A 19,166-nucleotide genomic window follows, 5' to 3' on the forward strand; every position below is an offset into this window, starting at 1 on the left:
AACTTTTGACAACTTTTTATTAATATTTATTTATTTATTTATTTACATCATACTATATACATAAAAGGATACAATATATCTACAATAGATCTAGTATACATTATGTTATCCTCTGTATATACTGTGGCATGCTATATGTACAGAAAAGGAAGAACAAATAATATTAATGATACACAAATTAAAAAATAAGGGATGCACAGTGGAATTACTTGCAACCCACCCACTGATGCCCAGGCAGTTCCCAAGCAGCAACCCCGAGGCAGCTTTCCCCCCAGTTTATAAAATGAGCATGGTCAACAGTCCTGGCTGCATGTGCCCCAAGTCTACTCACTGGTGGAGTGCTGTGAGAAGGAAAAGTCCTTTACTTAGTACAACCACTGTTTAGCAGCAACTAAAATATTGGTAAGTTACTAAAGTTTTTCCCATCTTAAATAAAAACCACAGCCCTGCAACAGCTATTAGAAAGAAAACTAACTTTATCTCGGTCCTAAACAGGGTAATCAGTTAGATGGAAAATTCTGTCAGGGAGAATAGTTTCACAAGTGTTTACAGACCAAAAAATTAATACATTAATTTTAGTTACAAAATATGGGAATTTTATAAAGGAGGAAATTAATCTGGGATTTGGAATTCCTAACACTTTAGATATCTAGCCCACATATTACCCAAATGACACTGTAGAGAGTCACATCTAGAAAGAAGAAGGTCACTGACCAAAGTAATCTAAAAGAACCATCTGCAATCTTAGTAAATAGAGGAAAGCAGATATCTAACATCTGCTGAAAAAGGTACTGTTTTAAGTCTTTCTTTTGCTTCAATGCCCTTGAAAGACAATCCAGCTGTGATAATTTATTCCAGATAAGTTCTCTAATTATTCTACTTCAAATACATGCTCTTTTTTAAGTTTGTTTTTTCTTTTTTTTTTTGTTTACCTTAACAGAAAAGTAAACAATCTGAATGGGACAAAAAGCCATTATGTTCTCTTAGATTTATACCTCCCTCCAAACTAAGGATAGTCTGGTCTTCTACATCCTGATTTAATGGTTTAAGGTTTGACTGTGGTAAAATCCACAAGATGTCTTAGATATAGTTTTTTCCTGGGTAGCTTTAACTTTTGAGTTTTCTTCAGAGATTGTCATCTCAAATTGAATCACAATTACGATCAAGAAAGATTAATAGTACTGTGCATATACTTCTATTCCCTACAGATTATTAAATGTTGGGAATGGAAAAAGATGAATAAGGAATGCTGAAAGGACACATTTAACTACCTATCAAATTAAGGAGAAAAATTCTGGAAAGAAGGTAAAATGAATCAATGAATGGGAGCACAGTTTTTAAGAAGTCTGAATCAGATAGGAAAAGCTACAGGAATTTAAAAAGTTTCATTTCTTCCAAACATTACGCCAACCTGATGCACTCAAAATATTTTGCCAGTTGGTTGCATAGGTATTTCTGACAAAGGAGCAGATTTTATTTAATCTTGTTGAGTTCTTCATATTGTGTAGATCACAGTTGAATTCAGCTGTCTGCACAAAACAGAACAAAATAACACAGGCAAGTAGGTATTCAAGCAAAGTTCCATCTGGGAAGGTTTGAACAGAAAGGTGGGAGGCTAGTGTGGAGGGAAGCAGGGGGAGTTCCCCTGGCATTGCAAGTAAGAATTTTGAGAGCAAAAACCTGGTAATTTTCAAATATCATGGGAATTAGTAGTAGTTAAGCAGGGACCACTGTATCTCTTAATAGCCATCAGTGGATGGAGAGTGTTAAGGTGATGTTTCTATAGCAACTTCTTCCCACGGCAGTCGACCAAGAACTCCTAATGCATGTACACAAGGCAATTTTTAAAAACTTGTAACTGATCATTTGGGCACATTATTAGTGCCTCAAAGATTAAATGGTCAGAGACTTCAGACACTGAAGCAATTAAAGGGTGGGTGGTAGCTGAAATCAAATTTGCTCCAGTATTGCTCCTCAGTTCCCCTTAGCACATTTTACTGAGTTACTGCAGAATCCATTCAAGAAAGTGTTAGGTAATTTAAGTTTCATGGGAGACAATTGTGAAAAGTTAGAGAAGGGACCCTTGGCCATTTTAACCTGGTGTCAGAAGTATTCCAATGACCTATTATAGGATGTTTACCTGGAAAAACAGAGTTTCGCTCAAGAGGATATTGAAACATGTATACACTTTTTCGATGTTCATTTCTTTAACTTTTTGGACTTGTGGACACATATTTACCATAAACTTCTCAGTGAATCCTTCTTGATCCCCTTATGATGCTGTATTAAATGAAAAGGGAGTTTGGTGAATGCACTGTTCCATATGTGAGGATAGGGAAACTCATTTTACCTCAAACCATTTTCTTTGTGAATGAGGGATAAAGAGAAAAACTCTCTCTCAATAGGATCCGTTTGTTTTTTTCCCGCCATACTGGTTTCATTGTGTGCTCCTCTCCCGTGTTTTGTATTGGCTGTCTGTCAAGGTCATATGAACTGAATTTCAAATATTACTCATATCCTTTCCTCAATGACTCATTAGAGGATTTGAAATAAAATTTTTATTACCACAAAGGCTGCAACAATGTCTGCATCTGTATGTGAGCAGGTGATCACTATTTCACAGAATTTAAGACAAGATATCACTATCTTCTTTGTCAAGAGACCAAAACGCCTGGAAAAGCAGATGAATACATTTAGAAATTTTCCTATGGGAAAGATAACAAATATATGTTAAATATTTTGCTAGTAATACAAATTATGAAGAAAAAAATTAAAATTTCTTTTATTCACAGGGTAGCTGTGAAACTGGCACTGGAAGTCAAGGGAAAGCTTGCTTGAGATGAGCAAATTATTATGTGGAATTTGTCAGTTAATCTAGAAGAAAATTTTTTATTATTCTGAGTGTAAAATTGTCATGAGAATCCCAGGCTGGTATTCTAAGTCACAGAACTATATAAATCAAACTAGTTTTTGTACATTTTTATTTTCCCTCTGGATCCTCTTCTGTAAACAGATATCCTACTTTTATTTAATAGTAGTAAGATCATGGCTATTATCTCAAGACTATCTTAAAGAGAACTAATAATTGTTATTTTCCTGGGTGAATCTGCAGTAATCTAATGTACTGTCATGTTTCAGTATTTCTCTGCTTAAAATATAAGTTTTATGCAGATCATATGAATAGTGAAAGACAGTGTGATTTGTCCCAAATTTTCTGAGTAGGCAATCACTAGGAGAGATATAAATAAATTTTACTTTTGTGTTTTGCATTCATTTTTAACATCGTTTTTGGAATCATTTTCATTTTTTTTTTATTAGATTACCTAAATGGAAGAATATGCACAACTCTACAGAGAGACAATTAAAAAATGTCTGTTCCCAATGAGTTTTCAGCAGGTGATTATGTAAAATGAAACATAACTCTTTTTAATAAGTAACTATAATTTATAATCAGAATTTCATCTAAGTCCCTGTATGAAAATGCTGCAGTGCAGAGTGCATTTGTCAATGCATTTTCATTTTCTGTTATGATTTCATTTTATAAAGGTGAGTACCCTTTTCTGTTTCACATTTTCTTTGCTCACTCTACTCTAGTGTTCACAAAATGGAAACTATGAAAGGTTCAAATTCCATTTCAGTTTTTCTTCACATATAGGATACAGAAGTAGAATCTCGATGGAGACAGGATAAAGTTATTTATGAAAATGAATTTTTAATAATATACTTGGGCATGCAAAAACATTTATATATATGATTATATGCACGATTAAATTTACAATTGGCTACATTGTTACCAACACTCAATCAGTCAAGTCTTAAACTTTGGTCTTGTGTGTGTCTGTAATATTAGGATCAGTACAGTATATACCATGTAATAATTCCTGAAATTTACAGTGTCCTTTTCTAAAGCAAAATACTTCTGCAAGTGTTTGAAGTATATTTAAGGACCTAGATTCTATGTCTAGCACTATTATATTGTGTTTTAATTTGAAATAAAGAGGTTAGACTCTAAAACCTCAGTGCTCATAAGTCTCACATTTATTTTTTCAAGAAATCCAATGAAGTAGAGATTAAACTACTGGAATGTGTCTCCATAGATTTAATCTAGCAGAGATTAGACGCTGTAGCAAACAGTGGAGTTGATACTTTTAAAGTCAAAAAAGTGTTGGCAGCTGTGTCAGAAAGGTGATTGTTTAAGTGATCTTGAAGCTTTTGGAAATTTCCTGCATATTATATTTAATGGGAGGTAATTTACTCTCTTTACAGGAAATGCAATGTTGATGTTTTCCATTTGACTTAAAACATTTCCTCTTATCTAGCATAAACATGCAAGACAAAAGCGCAGATGATTTTAAATATTTTTTTTTTAAATATTTAAATTTGCATTGGTTATTGCTAAGCTTAAAGCCTCATGCATTTACTAAGAGGAAGAAAAATAAATGTAGAGTATGAAGCTCAGCTGGTGCTTTTTTCATGGCTACAACTCTCCTAGATCTCATCTTTTCATGTAGGAAAAAAAAAAAAAGAAATATCTTCTGTCTGCTCACTAAGATTACAGAGATAAAACTTCCTTAGTTCAATGATTGATATGTTCATCTAAATGTTATTTCTTTGTATGAAAGAACTGCAATCCTCTACACACAAAAACGTGAGAGAACCCTTGGTGCTCTTAAACCATGGCATATTCATGCAACAACCCTCCTGCACTTTAGGCAGATGTCTTACTAAGGATATAGTCCTCATCTTTCCACTCAAGAAATACAGACCCTCATCCTAATGGTGACTGTATTAGAGTAGTGGCTGATAACCATATCAGCATGGCTGCTGGCTCTCCTCCTAGGTAACATAAGTTTTCAAGAGAAGGACATACAAATTTAGCATGTTAACAAGTTCGGCTCATCCAGAGAAGTCATGTCAGAGGCTAGATACTTCAGAAAAGAAACAAACAAACAAGGCAGTGAACATCTTCTCCAAGTAATCCAATACCTTAGTGGTAAGCTTAAACTTTACCTTCATATTTTTACTGCTTGCTTTCAGTGCTGAGAAAACTACGGTTCTTTTCCCTTGATAAACTCAAACTATGTCCAGCTGTACAGACAGAATTTAATTTCCTTGCCAAGATGCCCACGAAAGTGTGTTTATTATTTCCAACTGAAATAAGAAATTATCGTAATGGATAAGTAGAGACATTTGTTCTCTTTTGTGTTTCATCATTCCCAGTGATGTATGCAAAATTACATTTAGCAAATATTCCTTTCATAAATTTAGCTTCATGTTTTTTCTCTGCACAAGTAAGCGCTGCTAAGCTTGAAGTTTAGAGACTCAGGACCAACTCAGCTTAGTCTGAAAAAGCTATTTTAATTTATTTAGAGTAAAAACAGTGTGTAAGTAAAACCAATGTGATAGTCTCAAAATTAATCAAAACCACAAAAAACTTCCCAAAAATCAAACTTAAAAATAAAACCAACAGAATATGACAGAAGTTCAAGACACCAATCTGGCTATGAGACACTCTTAGTTCACTCCTCAGCTTCCCAACAAACTTTCTTGGATATTGTCAGTAATCTCCCCACTGCAGCCCTGAACTATACAAAATAGATAACACTTGCATTTACTCCATTACTTAAGCCCTAATCTTCATGGTGCAGAACCCACTCATACTGTGTGGATGTACAATGCATAGCATACTGATCTGAGTGTGACATACTAATCACATTTGTATCATTTTATGTACTATAAAATTTCTTTAGCTATGTTACTGAGCTGCAAACAGCTACGTTTGCTTAAAAGCCGATGTTGCACACACCAATGAGCAAAGTTTCAGAAGTTGTTATCCAACTTAGGCATTTTAGTCTAGCATGCTGTTATTTAAGATTGTGTCAGCACTTCTCTTAACTTATTTTTCACCAATCCATAATTAGCTTGTACAAAATTCACTAGGGACTACATTTTAGAGTAGAAGATCTTTTATGCAAAATTGCTTACCAGCATGCAAAGAAATAGCTTAGTTGAAGGTTTACTGTAATGTAAGAGGAAATTTTTTTGTGTTCTTATTTGTCCTTTTAAAATAGGGATATTTTATTTAGCTTATCTCAGTGAAGAATGAGCAGATGACAAAGAGTACTGTCACTCTCTGAATCCCTCTCCTATATTTTCTTCCTTTTCAAAAGTCATTACTTTTGTCTTGCATGCTGATTACCCTTTTGCCTAGTTATGACTCTACAAAAAATAATAAAAACCAGTTTACTTTTTTAGTCCTTAGTGATCTTCCAGTCTTACTTTTTTCAAGTTATCTTCCTCAATTTTATGTCTTGTTGTAATCTCAACCTTTATCAGATTATTATACTGGTGTGGTTAAATTTTTCAAATGCCTTATCTTTCCACGAGGATGGAGTTTCATAGATCAGACACTTTCACACCTAACGAGCCTTTCTTTTTCTTGGTAACCATTATAAATAAATAAGTTCCTCTAGAGGGTGACAGATTCCACTCATGGGCAATACTTTTCACTATTGTTCACTTCAGAAAGATAATGGTTATTGCTACTTACTTGCATCTGTCCACAAGAAGTATTAATAGACATTCTGCATTTCTTTCGTGATGAGTACCACATGTTAAAGAAGTTACCTAAATAATGGACCATTAAGGTTTGTTTGTTAACAAAGGACCATGACTTGCCATGGATCATTCTAAATTAATATGGTTTGTACAGTTCAGCTATTTAAGATTTTTACAATTCCTTCAAGCCTTTCATATACTGGTTCGCCAGTGCGTCAACTGGCTTTTCATCATACTTGGGAAATGGATCAAAACATTGCTAAATACTAAAATGATACTTACAGGGGAAATTCCATAATTCTGTTGAAAATGTGAGAATAGAAAGTGATTGCAAAAGAAAAATGTTACCTGAACATAAGAGTGAACTGTTCATATTACATTCTGCTAATTTTCAGTCTCAGCTGACATAATTTTGGTCAGTTAGTTTAGGATCTAATCTGTTAAGCAATACTAGAAACTGTTAAGCTCCAGACTAAAATAAATATTTATTTATTTATTATTCTGATCTATGACATACAATTGGTACATAGAGTGATAGACTTCTTTATAACACATTCAGAAAAAATCTAAACAGTAGATTGCAAATAGAAATTTCCTTTTGGAAATGCTGTGAAAATGTTGTGAAATAGTTTCTTCAGCACAGAATTAATTGATAAATCTTTATGTTCCCCCATTTCCTTTAGAATAAAATCTGCTAGTAGGACTTTTTTACCTTTATACTCAAGAGTCAATGAACAAAATGCAGGAATGGTCTCAGGAAAGGAAAACAAAACTGGACTTTTCAAAGGTAAGAATCTCAATACTTTCCTGGTAATTCATTAATTCATACTTTCATATTGACCCAAGACATCTTCAAAGTGAGCAGTGTCAGAAGAAGCTGAATGCATTTTTCTTCTTAATTTCTCATGTTGTGTGAATAGAACATTCTCTTATTAAAAAAAAAAAAAAAAGTTTGAACTAAAAATTCACTTTTTGAATTAGTAGTTTAAGTACACAGATGACAGAAGGTGAGAAGAACCAGTTCTATCAACACATCTGATTTTTAAAAAGATACTCAAGGATATCACTGTTACCTAACACTTCTTTCTTCATCCTACACTTTAGTTCTGGAGAGAAGGCATTTTTGATATGATCCTGCCAGTACTCAGCACTGGGTATTATGTGGTGCTATGTGGTGCTGGGCGGTTCTTTTCTTGCAGCACAGATTGCCATTCTGAGATATTTCTTCTGCCGTGAAGCACAAGCAATTTTAAACATTAACTCCATCATAAGACTCGAGATATTGCATAGTCAAAGTGTGGATCTTAATTCTGTATTTTTTTCTTAAAGTAGGTAATCCATTCTCTGGAGATCTGGACAGTTGTGGTGGTATTGCTTATAAAATCTTGTAAGGACTTACAAGTGTTTACAAATGAATTGATGGTGAATTTCAAATGATTGATTGTGGTTAAAGTAGCCAACATGATAATCCATGGGGTTGTTTTTATTTTTTCTTCCAGTAGCAAAACAAACAAAACAACTTGCTAGTTTTACACTGAATCTGTTTGTCTCAAATTAAGGTTTCAGTTGTAAAACAGCCTCCTCACTCTCAGAGGGATTCCTGCTGTGGGCAGGAAGGAAAGAAAACCTTGATGAGTTGAAACCAAGTTGCTATTAATTTGCTCAAAGATGCAGAGATAAACTGTGTTTAAAACACTCAAGTTCTTTTCAAGTGAATATTTCATCACAGATATATGACCTTTAAAAATACTATTGAAATATTGTCCCTTTATAAGTAGAAATAATTATATGCTATGTTTATGTGATCATTACTCCCTTTACCACACATTTCAAATGCTTCAATTTGCCCTCATGCTGTTTACTTCATCCGTTCAGACTGCGGATGATATATGGGATTCTTAAAACCAAAATTGATGGAATTCTCTGATTTTTTTTCCCTGAAAGAAATGCTGTTTTATGGAACCATTATCTGAATTGATTCAACAAACATTAAATTTTATTTAAATTCCGTAGCCGAATATAAATAACAAGGCTGAAGAATGAGACTATTTTTGTTTTCAGCAGTACTACACCAAGGCAGGGTTGTAACCATGTCAGAAAAGGGGGGGAAATTTCCTGCTAAGATAGATTTCACTGGTGTTTTCTGTCCCAGTGGTAATCACAGGTCCCACTAACACAGAAGTTCTACATTTTTTCTACTTAGTACCTTAAGAGGGTTATTTCCCCAGTGTTCTCATGGCCAGATCTTTCTCAAGAAGCCAGAAGGTCCCAGGCATTATTCTTGTATTCTTGCTTCATGTCTTTCAGTGCCTCAGACTTGCTGGATGTGCAAAGGGCTACGTTCTTGGAGGCACAGAGCTGGCTTGACACACTCTGTGCCAGATCAGTTGTGTGGTGATAATACCTTGAGGAGTTAAAAATCAGGTTGGACACTAGTTGCACTTGCCTGGTCCTTTGCACATGGTCCACGTACGGCTTTCTGAGCCTGTCCTTCAGGTGACACTGTCCCTGCCAGCCCATTGCTGTGACTCGATTACAACACTTGTGGATTTGCTCAGGGTTGTGGAGATGCTTTAGTGTCTTAAATGCTTCTTCAAATAAATAAATTCATGCTCTTTATTTAAATTTCATAACATTTTGATCAAATTCTTCCATTTTATTATTTTTCCATGCTGACTTAGGGAAAAGAAAGGGAAAAAATGAAGGCACTTATACAAGCACATCAGTTTGGATCAGCTGTACTTAGTTTAACACAAGATGCTGATTTTGGTTTACTGGTTAGTTAGATAAGCAAAATTAATAAGTTTTTTTTGTTTATTTAATTTTCAGTGCTACATAAAGGGAGTATTGTAGACAGACTTAGACTCTCAATTTATATGTTTCAACTACTGATGAAAAGGAGTTTATGAAGGCAAAGAGACCATAAACACATAAATACTACATAAAAATAAGTTTTGAATATGGAAAATGATCTTATATTGTATAACAGCCAATTCTTTTTCAGAATTGAGCTGTAAACTGAATGAGGCTAAATCCAGCCAAAATAATAAGATAATAAGCAGAAAAATGATAATATGCAGAAAAAAAATCAAAAGCTGTATAATACTAATATGTCAAGGAAGCAAATTAGGGGTCCACAATTTTTTAAATTCTTACATGTGTCAAATCTCTTTCATGGTGAAACATATTTATATTGGCCATGTACTATGTTGCAATATATTTGCATTGCTTTATTTCTGTGGTTAGTATTTAGTGGTTAAAGCTGGGGATTTTAAATCGACATTTAGGTGAAGTATGTGTCTGCTTTAATATCAGACAAAATCCCTTTAGTGTTCATTTTTCTGAAGAAGAACATGTGATTCTAAATAGTACTTGCTCACTATGATTATAAGTGCAAGCACAAACAGCCTGAAAGCTCCAAAATACTACAATAACAGAAGCAAAAAAATATCCACCTTCGGAAGGGCTCAATTAAATATACACTATCTAATATCTAAACAAGATTTGCCAAAAATTTTAGAGTTAGCAAGAGGAAAGGAAAAGACCATAGATCCTTTGACTATTGCATACTCCATTCCTATTTTTATCCTAAACCTGACTGGCATTTTGTCCTGAGCTATAATTTATAAAATTACCATTTATTCCTGCCAATGTCCTTGGCAAAGTAAGGAAACTCAGAATTTCTCCCTTTCAGGTTATCAGGGACAGTATGTCAGTAGAGCCTTCTGGCAGCAGTCCAGCAGTTCTTCCCACAAGACCTTCCCTTCTATACGGCCACTGATTCGTGCAAGAAAAAACACGTCCTACTTTACTTCCTTGAATGTCATTCAATGAAAACATTCTTTATACTGCCAGATATGGTAACTTTCTGACTGACAAGAAGGGACCTACAACTGCTAAAATCACAGGGATGTTTCGTTTCAAAATGCAGAATACTTTGGGTAGTTGAAATATAATTGCTGAAGCTAATCTTCCATCTTCTAACTCATTCTTCCATGGAAGTGAATAAAGTAGCTGCCTTGACATGGTATCTTATAGTCAATTTTACAGCTGCATGGTTCATGTGGGTTAAGTTTCACTTCAAGTACCTCTATATTAAATGTCTACTAACTCCACTCTACACATATAAGGAAGAATTTGGCTATATGACAGACTACAGCACCTGGTGTTTTGAAGGACAGGCCCTCAGACAATAAGGAAGATTATAATGAGCCTTGTAATAGGTAGTAAGGGTGTCAAAGACAAGGAAAGTTTTCTACAGAACAAATTTCCTGAAATTTCCTTTGTTTTAAGTTTTGTTGGCAGTGCAAACAGCGGGGTGACCCTTTCTAAGGTTTTGTCAATTTAAATGATATAGGGTGCTGCTCTGCAAACAAAGGAAACATTAAGAATCCTTCTCTATGCTTATGAGGGATTCAGTTATCTTTCAGGAAGCATAAATCAGCTGAGACACAAAAGTTATTTTAAAGCAATCTTTGTCTCACTTGTATAACAAAGTCAAAAAAGTTACAGAAATTTTCCAACTCAGCACTCATAAAGCAAATCTACATTTGATTTATACTCCTCTAGTTGCTGTAATTTTGCAAGGTAAATGTGATGTTTAAATATCCAGACAATAAATGCATAATTATAATTATTTTCCTAAAGGATTACAAAAAAGGAGAGAAAGAAGTCCTTTATGATAACAAATGTAAAGGACAATGCACCTAATCAAAGCTAAGCCAGAGCAAATTAAGTAAAGACTAATACAGGTGAAGATTAAAATAGTTAGATGAAAGTTGTGATTGGTAAGTGCTTAGGCACCTAATAATACTAGAGAATGTATATTCAGCAACCTGATAAAATGTCTCATTTTTCAAAAAATCTCAAGGCAAAAATGGAGTATAAAAGCATTCATCAGTTTAATAACAATAAAAAAGAGCCAGAATACCTAGACTAATAATAAGTTGTTCTTGAAAGTTTTATCTCAGAACCAGGAGAAGAGTATGACATAATGGCAAAATATGTGCATAACTAAGTTATTAAAAACGAGGAAAGAAAAGAAAAAACTCCAGCACAATAAGATAAGAGAATGCACTTGGAAGCCTGAACCACAATATCTCATCAGGAATGTATTATCATGGGTCCCCATGGAAAATATACAAACTAATAAAAGTGTAAAGACATCTGCTATAAGGTTTGTTAAAAATCTGATAGTGAAAAAGCAATTTTATACAAAAGTTCTGGGTTTGGGTTTTTTTTAATAAAAACTTAAAAAAAAAATATTCCTAGCATATAACATTGCTTTAATAACAAAATAACATTGCTTAATTTACTTTTTTTATTCCAGTCTAGTATTTATTTTTTAGTATACTCTGTCTCCAAAAATACAATAGATATTGAGTTTATTTCTAGAAGAGCAGTTTTAGGTCTATTCCCCCATTAGTTTTCAGGATATTTTTAATGTTTCTAAAAGGTCATTTAAATAAACAAATTTTCATCTGGGTCCTTACAGTTTACCATTTACTCATTACCAAAATCTCATCCTTATATAATGACCCAATTACCTTTTTCAGAGGGAACAAATTTGATTTGTCTGAGACCAAGACCTCACCGAGAGCAATATCACAGAGCAAGAGCTCCTTGTTGGAGTATCATCCATGACATTCCCTTCCATTGCCAAGTACAGCTGTCACAATGACAGACCAGGAGTTTGATAAAAAGCCTATAAAAGTGGGAGCTGTAACACATCTATTTTTATTTTTGAGGTAAGGTGAATACCCATTTGCTTGGTGTTAGATTCTAAAATATAGACTCAAATTCAAGAAAGCTGAATTTAATCAAGATCCGTGTAAAGCCATAAATGATAGTGAAAATCATGGTCTTGAAAACAGCATCATATTATGGGTTTTATGTCATTTTTTTAGTATAAACATCCTAAAAAATCACATACTGCAAAAGTGGACCAAACAAGTTATTTTCTTTAGGAGCTTTTCCCAAGCATTTACTTTTATTTGGACAACTTGTGTTCAACTATTTTTTACTAGAACCAAACTCCTGACAAATAATCTACTAAAGTAACTGGATCCAGTACACGAATAATCCAGACCTGAAAAAGCACTAAATCTCCAAGGCTTTACATAGTCTTTTTTTTCACCTGATATTGCAAGGAAGAGTCCAGATGTGATGTGGAAGCGTTAAGGAGTTTTCATGGATTTTTGTGTGATTGAAAAGCTGCCTAAAGTTGCTACAAAAAAATCCCAAAATAAAATAAAATAAAATTAAAATTAAAAAAAAAAAAGCACCCAATCCCAAACCAAACAAATCCAAACCACAGCTACTTTTTAAGTACAGTTAAACTGTTACATCATGTAAGTAAAACTCTCATACTGTGGTTACATATCTTTATTATGTCTGGCAAAGCACATTTTCTCACAGAGAGCTGACAAAAATATGGTTCTGCTGTTGTAGTCTACATGATAGGATTTTGCTCCTACAGCTAAATCAGTCTGAAATGATACCACATTTATCCCAACTGACATGGATGTTCTGGCAGAAGTCTGCAGCATGAGTATACCATCAAACAATGAAATATCATTTTCCCTTATATTACCAAATAGGTAAGTACATAAAGAAATTACGTGAAAAAATAAATTAACAGAGTTATGAGCAGTTCTATACAGTATTAGTTGTTACTGTAAACATATTAAGACCTTAAAGTGGAAAATAATGTGATCTGAGAGACAAAATGAGAACCAATCATTTCTCAAAATGTAGGTGAAGTTCTGTGTAATATCCACATGCATAATTTGGTATTTTTCTTAAAAGTAGTTAATTGTTATTGTCAAATCACTGTATTCATGTGTGGTGGAAGTGTATGAAACTTTATAAGAAGGAAATTTTTATAAAGCAAGTTCCATTTTAAACTACAAATAGAACTCAACTAATATATCACAAAAGAAAATTAGACAGAAAAAAATATCCTTCTGAGAGGACAAAATGTAGCAGCAAAGGAATACCTTTAGATCTGTAATACCAAAGATGTCATTTCTGTGGAGCAAATTTTGTGAGTGAAGGGGACATTGAAGGAGTACATCCATTCCCTTTGTATGATATATGTAGTCAGACTGAGCAGTCCAAAATCAACAGACTGCATTAAACCCAAAAAACATGGTCATGAGAACAGAAATGTAATCTCTGGAGCTAAACCTAAAACACAATTTTGAGAGTATCAGTCTTGATAAAATGAAAAAAAAAAACAAAAAAACAAAACCCTTGGATTCTGTGAGAAGTCAGAACTTTATATCACTTCTAGTTTGTTTCTGTCCTGAACCTATATATATGATAGCATTCCATTACAAGGGTTCTGATGCAGGAGTCATGCACTGATGCACTGTTTAGATATTGCCAAGTATTATATTGTTTTAGTATCTGTAACAATGCAATAAAGTCCAAATGTTTTAAACTGTCCATGTGCTTACATGCCAAATGCTTGATGTGAAGATAGAAGTCAGAATTACATGTGCACAAATTCCTGAGCTGTGTGGGTCTGCTTAGCATTTCATGCACACATACTGGGAAAATGTATTTTGCATGAGTTCTTTAAAACATTTGCCATATATGTTTTGGTTTGTTTTTTTTTCCCCGTGCTTAGTTTTTCCTCTCTCTTTTATAGCTCTTAAAAAATTAGTAGTGAATTATTGTGGCTAGATCAAGTTTTATACTCATCTGCCTTTTAGAGAAGGGAAAATGCTTTGGCAACTCTCCTAGGAAGCAGAGATGCAATAGAGCCACAATTCCTTCCTTTTGCCAGTGACAGCTCCCTCCTTATATTATCTTCTCACACCCTGGGACTCCTCTAGCTCAGTCACCCTCTCTCAGGTAGTACAGCTTATCCCAGGAATGAGATGAAACACACTTGTCTGTCCAATGTTCCACACTCAGCTGTGAGGAATCAGGTTGGTAGACGATGGCTGAGAAGCCACAATTGATACCTGAAACAATTCTATACTGCTTGCCAGCTGAGACTCAATGATTGGGACAATTACAAAGGTTTTATTTTGTTTTATCAGGTTTTATTTCCTGGAATTTTCTATTTGGATTTTATTTTGGGGTGGGGGGAGTGGGGGGTGAGGGATGGGATATGGATAATTTATAAACAGAATTGTCCTTCATTGTGCAAATAGCTACCTCTTACATTTGATAAGGGAAAAATCACGTAGGGAAGCTTGAATCCTGAACATAAGCTCTGATCACTTATATTCTTGTTGACTGGATCCCTGGCACTCATTTGGATTTTAAAATAATTTGCAGACCTAAACTTTTGTAAAGATGGTGCTAGCTCCAAATTTTTCAGATACATACTAGCTGCTATTCTGGGGCTTTGCATACAATGGTCAGTCTCTGGATCTCTTCTAGTTAACAGGAGAAACTAAGCTATTGATTTTACATAACTTTCTTTATGGCACAGAAGACTTTTATAATTTTATGTTTTAATCTGCTTGGAACAAAATTCATTATTACTTTCTTACCTCCACTCAAAAACTTACAAAACTCCAAAAATCGGAAGCTTTCCTCATAGAAGTTCTATATGAATATCTGATTTTACTAAGTCCAGAAGAACTTCACATTTACTGTAGTATATGCTTAGTAATATGCTTATACAGAGCTCCTAAGGCTATTTCAGGTAGACTTTGCATCAGCTAAAAGTATGTCAATTGAGAAATCCCTCCGTTAAGGTCATAGGTCTCAAATTAGTTCATTTAAGGCCAGCACAGTGTAAAGTATTTGAATTAAGATGACCTCAGTTACAGTTTTCTGTGTTAAAGCTTTTTTAGTTAATGCTCCCTAGGTCTTTTTCTTCCCTGCAGGACACAAACTGCCTCTATTTAAAGTCAGTAGAAATTGCTGATATGCTGCCGAGAGGAATAAGGTCTTGAGATCAAGAAGCCTGCATTAACAACGCCTCAGTTAAGATGCTTCTCTTTTAGAAATACCTGTTAAAAACTGCTTCTAAAGTGATTTAGGAGCACCAAGTGCCTGACCCTGTATTTTTAGTAACTCTTAAGATGTAGGTAAAGCAGTCCAACAGCTGAGACTTAACAGTGGGGAGACTTGTTTAGTTTTCACTTTCTTACTTTTTTTTTGACTTAACATTGGTACTTATGAGACAAAGGACAAGACATGGAACTAAAATAGGTATGAATTTATAACATTCAGTTACAAATTGAGCATAACCTCCCATTAGCTGAGATTACCAGATACAATGTCCCAAAATGATGTGCGAGGGAATTACCTTCACAAGATATATGTCTTGACTACTCCTCCCTTCTGCCTTCTCAGATGCTCCGAGCTGTAATCATCTGGTGGTTTGTTTCAGTAGTACTGTAGAGCTATGACCCTTGATGAACTCAGTTGTTCTGACAGGAAAATGGAGGTGTAAATGGTGCTCAAATTACTTTCAGCATAAGTTGTGTGTAGTCACTTCACTTTCATTTACCATGACCTACAAAAAGGTGAATGCAAAAAATTCAAATAAATGAAGGACCACAATTAGTTAATTGGACTGGTATTTCAAACTCAGTGAGTTTGTTCTCACTGAGTGAACATTTAATTTAGACATTATTGTGAGGTACCATCCTCAGTGTACATTGATATTGTGTGTCTAAGAATTATTACTTATGTAAAAATTCTGATGAGGTTTTTTTATTCTTCAGCTTGCTAGATTATAGGCATAATATTAAGTGTTCTAAAGAGAAGAAAAAGCACATGTGAGTCTTTTACTTCATTGTTCAGATAGGCCCTTGCTACACAAGGAAAATAGGTCTTGCCTTAAATTTATTAGAGGTTACCTATTTTTTTTAAATCACTTTGCATTACCTATGAAGACAATTTGAATCTGTTAAAAGCATAAAAATATTATTAGAAGAAAGCTTGTTTAAAATAATTTCTGTTAAAAAATGGCTACAATTTAGAGCCTTACTCCTCAGGCAATGCTGCAGTTACTGAGGTACTGAGTTTCAAGTTGCCTAGCTTTTAATTGCAGCAAGAGATGCAGAACTTAGGAATAAAAATAAGTATGAAATTCAGGTTTGTCCTATAGTTATAATTGTGGTGTAGCTGAGAAACAGGGCTGTGCCTGTGTGCACACCTGATGCACTCAAGTCATTAACTCCTTGGGTGATCCAGAAACTCCCCGTGTATACATCTGCATAGAGGAGATAATGGAGTAATTTAGACAATAGACTGACTTGAGACAGTGATTGACCGAACTTCTTGCCACCCTTTCAATTAAGGATTTGACTAATTGGTGCAGAAGCTCTTCTAGTGGAAATTTGAGACTGCCCTGAAGATTTCCCCCAGGAAACCCTGCAATGCCTAGACCAATTTCTGTGCTTAAATATGTTGATTAACAACCTGGGTGGAGAAATGTGCTATCTCAGAGACTCTCAAGAGGTTCCTGCCACAAAATTGATCAAATTGTATGTAGAAAAGTCCAGTGTGGCAGTCTTTTGTAGACAGTTAAGAGAATTAGGAGATGTTTTGTCTGTAGTTTGAAATAATCTGTTTCAGTGATGCTTGCTTGTGGTAGGGTTGTCACACACAAGCAGTGCAGGATGAACTGCAAGAATTGAGCAGAGCAGAGCAGTAGGTTGAGGAATCTCAGACAATACTGCTGAAGATATTTCTGCAAGGACCCTTGCAATGGGGTTGCCCATCTCTGGAGAGCCACCTTGTCACCAGATCAAGAGATCTGATTCCCCACATAAAACTTACCCTGTTCTGAGATGATAGTGAATAAGAATTTAGCAAATGATTTGAATTATCAAAAAGCTAGTGGCCTAGTCTAAACTCAGGGGAAGCAGTGCCACCTCCACACCATGCTATACATCAGCTACCTTTGAGGCAGTTAAAAACATGTAATTCTTCTCTAAAACTAAGAGTGCTGTACTAATCATACTGAGATGCAGGTGTGCTAAGGGCACTCAGGTTCACCATTCACATTCAGTAGCTGTGTTGTCTCCTGCATCCTGTGATGCAGCTGTGTAATCACACAGCTGGGGAAAGGCTCTTTCCCCCACCATCACCCTTTTCCTCTTCCCTCACCTCCATCTATGCCAGGGCTGGAAACATGTCCTTGATTTTCTGAGATTCAAGAAAAATATCTCACCCACTAACTTTCCATTCAAATATGATTAATTTAAAGTGAATACAAAATATTAAGAGTAATTTAGAGTGGAAAAGCAAGGAAATTTTCCTGCTTCATGTTAGCTAACTAATCCTGCAAAATAAAGCAGAAAATGAATGGAGAAAGTGAAAGTCGCTCAGTAGAGTAGCACCCTGAGTTACCCAGCGCATATCCTTACTTGAGCAGGTATAACTTCACACTGGCAGAAGCAAGAGTGATTCAAATGAAAACTTCCCCAGTAGAAGGAAACAGTTATTTTTCAGCTCCATCAGTTCTCCAGTGTGGTTCATTGCACAGAGCTGAAGTGAGAGCCAGTGTGAGAGATAAGCATTGTTTTGGGCAGTGCCAGCATATGATAGCACTTATATACACCAGCATCTCATACCCAATGTGTTTCTTTATAGACAAACCAAGAAATCTTTCCAGTGTGTTTAAATGTCTATTTAACATCATATAACACAGCAAGAGAGGTTTATTCAGCAGTTGAGAACTATATCTGTAAAACTGAGCAATTTAACAGGTTCTTAATCAAAAATAATATTCTTCAAAATAGAAAAACAAATTGCTACAATGCAATCCACAAAGAGGATTTATTACTTTCATTCTTAGAGTTTTTCACAGAATAAAAATATTCTGAGTTGGAAGGCATCCCCAAGGATCATTAAGTCCAGCTCCTGGCCCCACACAAGACCATACCCAGGAGTCATACCATGTGCATAAGAACATCCAAATGTTTCTTGAATTCAGTCTAGCTTGGTGTTCTGACCACTTCCCTGGGGAGCCTGTTCCAGTGCCCAGCCATCCTCTGGATGAAGAGCCCAAATAAAAGCCAGGAAATCTGTGTAACAAATGATCCAGAGTAGATTTCTCCAAGTTCATAGAAAGTATTTCAGTATAAGTCTAAATTAATTGAGTAAAACTTAGGGAAAATAATAGTATCTTCCATAACAATTTTATGCTCTAGAATGAGATAGAATTTCAGATAAAATCTTACCAAAATACTCAGATATAGGGAAGGCATCTTTAGTTCTTGATGTATGCAATATATCTCTCATAAAGTAATCAACAGCTGTCGTATTCATAAGCAACACAGAGGTGCTCAAAGCCCCTGTCTAAGAATGAGCATCATTAGCCATGACTCCATTATCTGAGATTCAGACTGATGACAAATGATTTATTGTCTATCATGGTAAACAAGATCAGAAACTGCTTTTGTTGCATGGCTAAGAAACTTCTAAGAGCTATTTAGAGGTGAAATCCAATTAACTCAATAAAAACATTCTATTTACTTCACCATGAACTTATATTAAAAGGATGAAGTTATTGACTCAGTAGATAATGTCTTTACCCCTAAATCAGAATTCATCCAATGTCATATTTGGGACTCTGAATTTAGTATTTTGGGCAAGTGTGGAGTTGCATTAGCTTTTAAAATCTGAAA

The sequence above is a fragment of the Catharus ustulatus genome, chromosome 3 (assembly GCF_009819885.2).
Source record: "Catharus ustulatus isolate bCatUst1 chromosome 3, bCatUst1.pri.v2, whole genome shotgun sequence".
Classification (NCBI taxonomy): domain Eukaryota; kingdom Metazoa; phylum Chordata; class Aves; order Passeriformes; family Turdidae; genus Catharus; species Catharus ustulatus.